Source organism: Leucopleurus acutus, assembly GCF_964270905.1.
Source record: "Leucopleurus acutus genome assembly, chromosome: 2".
In the NCBI taxonomy this organism is placed as follows: domain Eukaryota; kingdom Metazoa; phylum Chordata; class Mammalia; order Artiodactyla; family Delphinidae; genus Leucopleurus; species Leucopleurus acutus.
Window position 1 is genome coordinate 75,058,382 of NC_139143.1, and position 9,284 is coordinate 75,067,665.

Sequence of the window (9,284 nt, forward strand, 5' to 3'; positions counted from 1 at the left end):
CACCATGGGAGCTATACAATGAGCTCTATGTCTGTTCTGGGAGCTGAAACAGACACGTGAAAAGTTAAATAACAAGGCTCCCCCTCCCACCGACTTCCAGTTCTCCAGCCCTGCATATTTGACGGCTGGCTCTCACACTCAACTTGTTTCAAACGGAACTTACTCTCTTCCCCTGCAATCTACGTTTTCTATAGAATGGTCCCACTATCCAGGTTCTCAAGACAAGACAGATACAAGCCAGGAATATAGGGAGATATGGGGGTCAGGAGATTTCGGCCTTGTAGTGCCCATCAAAATCCAGCTATCTGGGACTTCCCTGGTGGTCCAGTGGCTAAGACTCCACGCTCCCAATACAGGGGTCCCGGGTTCCATCCCTGGTCAGGGAACTAGATCCCACGTGCTGCGACGAAGATCCCGTGTGCCGCAACTAAGACCCAGTGCAGCCAAACAAATATTTTTTTTAAAAAATCCAGCTATCTACTTAATCACTTTCCTAGTAGTGAGGGCTTAGGAACACAGAAGGGTACCGAAATAAACAAGGCATGCCCCACTTGCAAGAGCAGATAATCTAGTGGAGGAGACATCGAGTTTGCAGGAGGGTGTCCCCTGTCCAGTGTCAACTCATACACCCAAACCATGCCTCAGAAACCTAAGTCTCCAGGTCCTCCCCCATTCAATCATCTAGTTTAGTAAAAATGGACTAGGGCATCCCCACGTATCCTCATGATTCTCTTGGACTGGTCTTCTACCAAATCCCAATCAATCCAGACATTAGAACAACCACAATACTGCAGACACTTTATATTTACAGAACACTCTTTCAAACATTCCGAACTCTTCACACAATATCTTGTTGTAATTTAACCCTCACAACAAAATCACGAGGTATGTTCTTATCATCTTCATTTTACAGATGAGAAAACCATGCTTTAGGGAACTTATGTCACATAGCCAGTTCCTTTCTGTGCTACAGACATATGTTTAAATTCTAATGTGTGTCAGAAATTAAGGGTGAACAAGTATTCACAAAGATCTCTGCCATCAATGACTTTACAATCTGGGGAGAGAGAGAGATATCTAAAAGAATAATTTCGACGTAATACGGTGTGAGGACAGATTAGGCAGAAGCTGCACCAAAAGTAGAGAGAAGACATCATCCAGACCAACCCACAGATTCAGGGACATTCAGAGAAAGTGGGTGAGGAGGGAAGAAACATGTCAACTAAACTACAACTTGACTGAGTCATTGGCTCACAGATGGGGAAACTGGAATTTAAACTCAGGTTTGTCCGACTCTCCAATTCATGTTTTTCCCACCATCTTGTGACATGGTAGGTTTTCAATGGATATTCACTGAGTAACAGAAGAAATGAATGAATGAATGAATGAATGAATACTTTATGCTTCTTCCAGTGGAGAGAATGGCTGAAATGCCAGCCCAAACAGTAACTTTGGCTTTAAAACTCCCACATTCTGACCAGCTGAGCTAATCAGCTAATGCACCTTAGGGAATTCCAGGCGGGCTCCCTGGCAACAAGGCAGATGGTTCTCAACATATGGAGCCCGAATTCACTCCTACAATCTCTCAGAATTGGTTGATAGATTCTAGAATTGAGGAGAGGACTCACCACTTTTGTCTACTCCACTGCCTCAAAAAACCTTTTTTAGTGTCCTGGGCTTTGCAGACAGAGGGAAAAGAAACTAAGTAAGACCAGAGTTCCTAGTGCTACAGCAAAGATTCCCACAGAATCCCACACTAAACCCCTCTGGCTCCAGATAACTCTGTGTAAGGAAAATGGATCCTAATTCTCCTACGCCTACCTCCTCTGAAATTTGGTTCTGCAAGGAGGAGAGCCAGGATCTCCAAGACTTGAAGATCAGAGCAATGTGCCCACATCCTCAAGTGTTTACATGGGGCTGCCCGTCTCCTCCCACAACCTCCTGTTCCACTGTGTTTGTGGAGCAGATGTCTCCGTGCCAGCAACCCCCCTTCTGCACTTCCTGCTTCTCGGCCCAAATCTCTGCCTTCTGTCTTCGTGTGCTTGGCATACACATGCAGCAAGCTTGGAGCTTGTGTGTGCCATCATTGCACAATTCAAAAACCCCAAATAAGAGACAGGTGGTAGGATTCTCCCAGGGAATTAAAAGAAGGACTCCAAGCCCACGCCGTCTGAGTCTGGCTGCCCAGTGAGCAGCCTACGGGTGGGTTGGGCTAAGGCTACTGGTTCAGTAGTTAAAAGGCAGATTCTACCAAACCCATACAAGGCTGTCTTTATTCCTCGGTCCCAAACATTTCTACTCAGAATTTCCTCTTGGCTCTTTCCAATTCTTGAGGAAAGTCTAACTTATTTTGAACAATTGATGGAATCAGTCTGTGGAGGAGAGTCATATCAATAAAATCACAGTCATTTCTTTAAGAAGGGAGATATGAAATGGGCCTTGGAAAGTCACAGACTCTTTGGTACCATTATTTGGATCAGTTTGGGGCTCAAGAGCCTTCATTGCCCTCTTGGGAATTAAGATTTAATGATTCAGCTACTCCATGATGGATTAAAATGGGCTTGCAAATTTTGCCACTGGGGCAAAAGATCACAGCTACCGTCCTTTCCTTAAAAAGGAAACAGGGTTCAGTTCATATGCTGGGGGGGCGGGGGGGTCAGCAAACTTGTTTCTGTAAAGGCCCAGATAGCAAATATTTTAGACTTTGTGGGCCAGAAGAATTCTGTTGCAACTATTCAACTCAGTTGATGTAGCACAAAAGAATTCACAGACAGTACGTAAATAAATGAGCATAGCTGGGTTCTAATAATACTTTATTTACAAAAACGGGCCTACTTGTTCTACCATTACCTAAATTACCCCTAAAAAAAATCAGAACCTACATTTAACATGATCTCCAGGTAATTTGTATACAGTACATCTGGAAACCAATGTGTCTCAAATACTAATCAAATTATATTGATAGATTCTGAGCCCTGAGGTTCTGTATTTTCAACAAGCTACCAGGTGATACTGATGCTGTCAGTGGATGATGTTTAATTAGCAAAGATCTATTTTGGTGATTCTCTACAAAACCCAATACTGGGGTAGAACATGGGAACTGGTGGGTACCAGCAGCCCACCACTACCCACCCAGCTTCTCTACCTCCAAACAGAATAATGCATGCATAATACTATGCTAAATGTTATGCCAAAGCAAAAATATCTGACAGAGACTGAGACCTTGACTAAGAGGGTCTCACAATCTTTTGAGGAGGGGACCTCATATAAATAAAAAAGTAATCAATACAAGAGGTTGTATGAATGTCTCTTGTAAGACAATACGACATCAGTGAAAAACCCTGACATATGCTATGAATGTCTAGCAGGAAGACCCTCAATCCCTCCCATCCGTCATAAAGGGAGGAACCAGGGGCTCTGTAAGCCAGGAAGCAGGAATTTTGAGTAGATTCAGGGTCAGGAGTAAATTCAGTGAACATTTCCAGCCAGGAACACAACACGATTCCTTCAGCCCACAATCTCTGAATAAAAGAGCTGATGTAATATGAGAAATTATAAGGCACTGAATATTAAAACAATGGAAATAAGATTCTACCAGACTTACGTAAACTCTGAGGGCAATACAGTTTGTGGCTGACCCTTAAATCTACTCTTAAAAGCTACAAAGATCAAAGCAAAAACGAGAGACTGAGATTTTAGAAAACAGGCTCAAAGTGTTTCATGCATATGTATTTTTAGGCCTCCAGATACTTCCCCCGAAGACTTATTATTACGACACCTTAAATCTGGCTCCGAACTGCACCCACACTCAGCAAGAGGGGCATCAGAAACGAGCATCTCCCAAAGCAACGTCATCCCCCTCTCCTAGAGCATGTACCACACAGATGCTCAGTCCCGAGGACGGCATCCAGATGTCTCAGCCCAGCCAGCAGGCAGAGCCCTCCCCAGGCTGGCAGCCTCCCTCCTTTCCAGCTTTATCTTCCACCCCTCCTCGACCCCAACACTCTGCTCTCCCAGGAGATTGCTATTTCCTCCTTCCCCTCCACCCACGTGCCCAATCCGATCCTTGTTTACTGGTCACTGCATCTTTGTTGCCTAGGTCCGCTCTGCCAAGAATGACTGACCCACACCTTTCTGAGTATCGAATCCCTGCCTGGCCTCCAAGGTGTGGCCCAAGCTCCACGCCCTCCATAGTCAAGGCATTTGTTCTCTGACCAGCCCGGACACAAGTGCTCTCTCCTTCCTTCAACCTTTCATCACCCTCTTGACACATCCTTACCTCCCTGGAGCGTACTTCTCTTTTGTGCTCCTTCCCTCTCGTATTAGCCATGAGCAACTCAGGCTGGGTTCTCTCTCGTTTATATTTGAAACCCTTCAGGTCACTTCCAGAGTCGCTTACACATCAGAGGTGCTCCATAAACAGCGTTATTATGTTAGTAAGTAAAAATACTATGCGAAGTCCTTGGATAACCATGAACAACAACAAAAAAAGAGCATGCTGTCTAGCCCATAGGTTCTTTTTCAGATCACCACGGTCCGTTCTGTTTCTCCTTTTCAGAACATTTTCAGAGCCCTGTTCATCCAGAAACGTCCAAATCAACCTCTGGCACATCTAACCCCCAGTTCCCTGTGCCAGGTTTGCTTCCTCCATTTCTATTGGGCTCCCCTCCCCTGTCCTGCTGTGGCACACCCACCATACCTGTGGCTCCCTGATTAGTTAGATGCTGACCCAGACCTTGCCTTCTCTAAAATGATCCTGGCACAGCCCAAACTCCAAAATCTCAGACATTCGGGTTTATGCAGCAGCACGATCACAGGGTCTCAATCGTCTCAACTGTAATCCATTCTGTGACAAGCCTCTCAGGTTTGCTCCTGTCACGGCCCCAACTTCCCCCCACCCCCATGGCCTCCCCCCTCCAACAGCCCCCCCATGCTGTCTTCATGCCCTAGCACACATGTCCCCCAGGACACATGAAACCAGAACCTTCCATCAGAGTGGCTTGTGAGAAACAGACCACTTGCAAAGGGAAAACAGTTGGAAATACAAGATTTTCCTTTAAAGGAGAAAGTAACGTTGGCAGCAGTGCTCTTCTCAGCTGCCCTCCAGCAGTGTTGAAAGAGCCATTTTGGGAGACAGAGGGAAAGGAAGGAAGTGTGAGTGACAAATGGAGAGCAGAAAATAGTGAAAGAGAGGGAGACAAAAGAGAAAAGAAGAGGGAAGACAGATAAGGGTGGGGGGGGGGCGAGGGGCACAAACCTGAAGGAGGTGGGTGGCAGAGCAAGAGAATGAGGGTCAAAAACAAAAGGAGGAGAAGGGAGCAGAGGAGGAGGTGGAAAAGGCAGAGGAGGAGGGGCCTGCACCACTGGGTCTCACGAACACGGGCCACCAGTTCTGCGGCAACCCTGCCGCTCTCCCCCAGGAGCTGTGTCATTCACCAGGGAACAGGCTCTCCACTGGCTTATTAGAAACACTCAGAGCTCTGAAGTGTATGTCAGAGTCCCCTGGGCCCAAAACAGACAACTGAATAGAATTCAGGGAGTCTGTTCCCAAAGGCTCTTGTTAACCTTCTGCATTCAGCCTTCATTAGAGATGCAAGATCTTTGAAAAGTCCGTGAGCATACATACAGACGAAGCCTCATGTTCCAGAGTTTCAGTTAATAATGTCCCCTTTCCCTCACAAGTGTTCCGGTTTAGATGTTAAATTACTCACGCTTCCTATTAATAAGAGACACAGGAAGCTGAAACTTATTAAGTCTCTAAACAGACTGAAATACTTAGTCTCATCATTCTCAGAAAAGGAGGAAGCCTGCATTGGTGACCAGAAGAGACCAGAAGAAACCAGGACTCCTTCCTGGGAGAACCAAAGTACTTGAGATAATTCTAGGCATAATACTATGATGGTAAGGGTGGGGAAGGCACCCAGATTAGGCTTCTCAAGCCAAGGCTATTTATAGCACGTGCCTTGGATATTGAAATAATAATTTCTAGGGCTTCCCTGGTGGCACAGTGGTTGAGAGTCTGCCTGCCAGTGCAGGGGACGTGGGTTCGGGCCCTGGTCTGGGAGGATCCCACATGCTGCGGAGCAACTGGGCCCGTGCGCCACAACTACTGAGCCTGCGCTCTAGAGCCCAAGAACCACAACTACTGAGCCTGCACATCTGGAGCCTGTGCTCCGCAACAAGAGAGGCCACGATAGTGAGCGGTCCGCGCACCGCGATGAAGAGTGGCCCCCGCTTGCCGCAACTAGAGAAAGCCCTCGCACAGAAACAAGACCCAACACAGCCATGAATAAATAAATAAATAAATTTAAATCATATGGGCTTCTAAGAAGACCTCTGCTTAGATAATAATAATAATAATTTCTAGAACTAGTCATTTAAGGTTGGGTGGCAGGGGAAGAAAAGACCACAATGATAGGTAACTTTACCCTTCTGAAAGGTAAAGCAGAATGGGTCACAGATAAATAATGTTTGAGGAGTCAAATGGAATAGAGAAACTCTGCAGTAACCTGCAGTAACCTCTGGTTAGTGGTTAAGTGTAGCTATGGATTATTCATTCTGAAATGTACACCATGAAGGCTCAAGTTAAGACTGCTTAGCTCTCCAGTATCAAGAGTCTATTGGAAGGAAGGGAGGGAGGGAGGGAGGAAATTAGTTTCAAGGCAATCTATGGGAATAAAGGGACCCAAGATATTTTATCACCACAAGGAAGCTAAGGAGTAATGCGGAGGGAGGGTGGGTAGGATGACCTAGATAATAAACAGAAAGGAGTAGATAACCCCAGGAGCATTTGACAGTGAGAAGAAATCTCCTGGGGAATGTGAGGAAATACTACTTTACCCTCCCATCCTCATCCTCCATCCCAAACATGGTCCACATTATTTACTCAGTTGCACATTCACTTAACAAGCATTACAGAAGCTGTAAGCGATGTAAGTCTAAATCAAGGCACTGAGTCCTCAATGAGCATCTTCCACATGCCAGACCCCATGCTAGATGCTAGGGATGCAGGCATGAAGGAGATATGGTTTCTGTCTTCAATAAGCTCCAGACTGAGAAGGTCTCAGACACATGAAATTGCTACAGTTCTAGTTTTGTTGATGGGATTTGAGTCTCCTAAAGAATGAACTGAGAAGTCCCGTTCAGACCAAAATTCACCTACAGCAGACCACCTAGACCTGTGCAAACGTTTTTGGTTTCCTCATGAAAGCTCTGCAGTGTATCATGTTTCTCTTTCTGCCTTGGGTCCCAGAGCTAAGTAGTACACTTAACTGCAATAAGCATCCCTGGGCTAGGTTTTCTTGTACATTTAACTCTCCCAAAACTTATTTCAGGGCCCTGGTTCTCTTACCCTGATTTTAGTAGTTCTGTTAAGTATTATTTTTCTCTAAACCACCTCAAATTATTGCTGGAAGAGGGCAATCTATTTAAAAATTTATAAATGATCTTTTCTATTAGAAGAGGCCCAGATTGATCCAGGAACTCCAGAGATTCCAGTGGGTCTTATAGGGACAGGGAAGACCTAGAGATCCTGGGTCACTCGGAGCTGGGGACACAGGACACCCCAGGATGGGCCTCTAATCTGGGCTGGCTACAACTGGATCGATGAAGTACAAAGAGGAAACAGACATTCAGTAGCAGGTTCCCTGTACAGTCAAATCCATGATCTTTTCATTTGCTATCAGCTCTGGGACAGAACCCGAGGCTCACCTCTCCCCATGACACCTGCCAGGGTAAGTGAGGGGCTCGAGGGGAGCCACACTGTCACCCCCAATCTCCTGTGGTGACCCAGCTTCAGTGACTGCCCTACTTACATCAACGGGTGCAGAACATCCTCTGAGGGGCAGGATCCTCAGGAACAGCTGGCCTCTGCTTCGCTTCAGTGATCGTAGCTTCTTTGCTTCAAGTCACAAGTCTCAGCACTTTCTAGAGCACTGAACCCCCGCCTAGTTGTAGATCTCCCTTTACAGAGGGGGAAAAAACAGACAGCAATGTTTTATTACAGACGTTTTCTTCATTCACGTTTTCTTTCCTGTTTGACATTTCTGCCCACCACGATCGAAGAGAAGCCTCCCCAGGGCCCCTGGCACTGAAGGAATTTGACAAATCCTCAAAGAGTTTTTGTTTATGGGGCTTATGCCATTGATATTTATCAATTTAGAAATTAAAAAAACTGAATTTTTAATTTATTACTTATTAATTCATTAAAATAATAATTCCATGTTAACACAAATAAGAATTTTGAATAAAAATTTTTCATAAAACATTTAGTGAGAAGAGTGACATTGTTTTACATTTTTAAAAATCTCTTTGATATCTGGCTGAATCAAACAGCTTCTATCTGCTTCTGGATTCAATTTGTTGCAGTAATAGCACAAGTCATTTAACCTCTGGAAAATTCCACCATATACTTGTGGGAGAATGAGAGTGAAAAAAGCAAAAACATCCTAGTGTTATTATGAAAACAGTTTTTATACTGTGGACCCCCTGAAAGGGTCTCAAGAACTCGCAGGGATCCCCCGAGTACACAGGAACCAGTGCTCCATACGGTCAAAAGAAATCATGCTTCCACCTTGGACTATCAGTCCCCTTCCTCAGATGCAGCTAGTTATCAGTTACCTGAGTAGTCTTCTAGAACTATCCTAAACATATGTAAAAATATATGGATGGATAGGATTTTTTTAATTAAAAAAAATCAAGTATTAGCATCCCATATATTTCACCTTGGGTTTTCTGTTATACATGTTGGGGGGCAGTTGCATTTCAGCATATGTAGTTACATCATTCCTTTTCACAGGTCTATAGTATTCCACTCAATGGATACAAGGATATATAACTCTACATAGTGCCACAGGGTCCAAGTGGGTTGCTGAACGGCTACCATAAGTTGCCAATTTCTTCAGTGAAGGATTTAGAGCTTAATGCAAATAAAGTGGCCACATGGAGCAAGAATGAATGTCACATGTATTAGTACAGCCTTCCTCTGACTTCTAGTTCCCTAACAAGGCATGCAGCTGAAGTCTTCAAAATTTGAGAAAATATCCCAACTTTGGCAATACTACTGTCCTTTTTATACTTGGGGCTTACCTCAGTGTTCCAGAAAGACCTGTACTAATATCTCTGTGCCTGTTTGTACCAGAATGTTTACAAACATCAACCTCTTTTGAAACATACTATCATCAGTGCCACATCATCATGGGGGAAGAAAGCAGGATCAGGGTCCAAGGGTCCCCAGACAGTATTTCTGAAAACTATTTCCCCGTGGTACTAAGGTTACAAAGGTT

At 44.8% G+C, this 9,284-nt stretch overlaps 1 protein-coding gene across 1 annotated transcript in view; it reads right to left on the reverse strand.

Moving 5' to 3' along the window:
* The window catches only part of DDR2 (discoidin domain receptor tyrosine kinase 2), a 132,918-nt gene extending 125,030 nt beyond the window's left edge, over nt 1-7,888 (reverse strand). The window contains exon 1 of the mRNA XM_082834401.1: nt 7,815-7,888. The gene's annotated coding sequence lies outside the window, so the exon portion shown is untranslated. The remainder of the gene's footprint in view (nt 1-7,814) is intronic.
* Nucleotides 7,889-9,284: the final 1,396 nt, after the last annotated feature.